The following is a 1981-nucleotide window of genomic DNA, read 5'->3' on the forward strand; positions in this document are numbered from 1 at the left end:
CCTGCCTTAGCCTAGTCTTGCCTTGTCTGTTTTCTCGGTTTCTGATCTTTGCCTGTTTTCCTGGATTTATCCCTTTAGTCTTGCCCTTTTGATTCTGTTCGCCGTTCGTTGACCTTCGCTAGCCCTAGGATTATTCTTGTGTCTTGCCCGCCATATACCTGTTTGCCATTGTTCGACCCTGCCTGTGTTTCTGACCTCTCTGCTTTAATAAAGCTTGCACATGGATCCGCATGTCTCACGTCTTGTCAGCCCCGTAACAGATACGGTCACTCCAGCTGACAATGCAACAGACCATGTTTGGCATTACGCTTACTCTTACTTCACTGGTTACACCCCTCTCCATGTTGTTTGGTTATCTATGTGTTGTGCTTTATTAGAATGGGGCAGGTTGGATCAGGGATTTATCATCCTCAGTGTAAGTGAGAGTTTGAGGGCAAAAGTCACTGGCACATAATTCATCATCTCAACGTGCGCCAACTGTCACCTGTGAAAATTTTTTTTGAAACAGTCATGATCCCAGTGTCCTGTCCCAGTCCAGGGACTTTCCTTTGTGTCCTTTGAAGGGGGTGACGGATGCCCCTGTGCAGCGGATTAATCGGCAGAAATGGCTTATGCTCTTAAGTCTTTATCTACTTTGTGTTTCTTGTGTGGAAAGATACATTTCTGCCATGGCTAGTCCATCACCAAGATTATCATCACCATCTGTCCATCAACCACACATAAAGTTATTTTAAAAGCAAGAATCGTATGCATATTATTTGATCACTTTTCAAACAGCTCAGTGAAGCCATCACAATGCCAAGTAAGACTTTCATGTTTTTTTTTTTTGTTGGTTTTTTTTTTATATGATGCTTAAATATGGTGTGCATTGTGTATGCAGAGCACATTTTATATGTAAATATATACTACAGCTATATATATATATATATATATATATATATACATGAAGTGTTCAATCCACATTAATTTTACACTAATTTGTCACAACATTAAAACCACTGATAGGTGAAGTGAATAACATTGATTATATCATTACAGTGTCACATGACACGGGGTGGGATATATTAGCCAGCCAGTGAACAGTCAATGTCAATTCTTAAATTGAATGTGTTGGAAACAGGAAAAATAGGTAAGCAAAAAGGTATGAGTGATTTTGACAAAGACCAAATAGTGATGGCTAGACAACTACATCAGAGCTTCTCCGAAATGGCAAGTCTTGTGAGGTGTTCCTGGTATGCAGTGTTAGTACTTATCAAAAGAGGTGCATGGAAGGACAACTGGTGAACCAGCGTCAGGGTCATGGGCAGAGGCGGACAAAGTACACTACTCCATTACTTGAGTGAAAGTACAGATACTACTGGTCAAATACTACTCCACTACAAGTGAAAGTTGTAAAGACAGGTTTTTACTTAAGTAAAAGTACTTAAGTATCAAAAGTAAAAAGTAAATGCATTGTTTTATTGTCACATTGTATACTTACAATACCTTATGCCACTAATGCAACCTACTGAATACACTGATTAGCTTGTATTATCTTTGGAATTAAGAGCTTTTATGTTACCAAACCTATAGAAATGGAACAACTGAATGAAGATAATCAACTTTATTTTTTATTTAACACTCCTACAGCTACATCAAACTCATTTTAATACGTATTTAAAAGTTACAAATTTCGTTTTCAAAGAGATATTGAAGGCTATGATATGGTTCATTTTAGGCAAACAAAGCAAACATTGAAAAGAAAAGTTGCGCCAAAAAAACGTCTTTTTGAATTTTGCCATCAACTGATCAGTGTTCTTAAAATGCTCATTAATCAGTGAACGTCACAACATGTGGCTAGGGTTTGGTATTGTTTTAATTTTATCCATTCCGATTCTGCTTATTGATTTAAATTCTTATCGATTCCCAGTTTAGATTCCAAAGTTGTAAAAAAGTGAAGTAAAACATTTTGACCTTGTGATCATTTAACCTACTTATTGAT

The sequence above is a fragment of the Sinocyclocheilus rhinocerous genome, unplaced genomic scaffold, assembly GCF_001515625.1.
Source record: "Sinocyclocheilus rhinocerous isolate Xijiao unplaced genomic scaffold, SAMN03320098_v1.1 scaffold1845, whole genome shotgun sequence".
Classification (NCBI taxonomy): Eukaryota; Metazoa; Chordata; class Actinopteri; order Cypriniformes; family Cyprinidae; genus Sinocyclocheilus; species Sinocyclocheilus rhinocerous.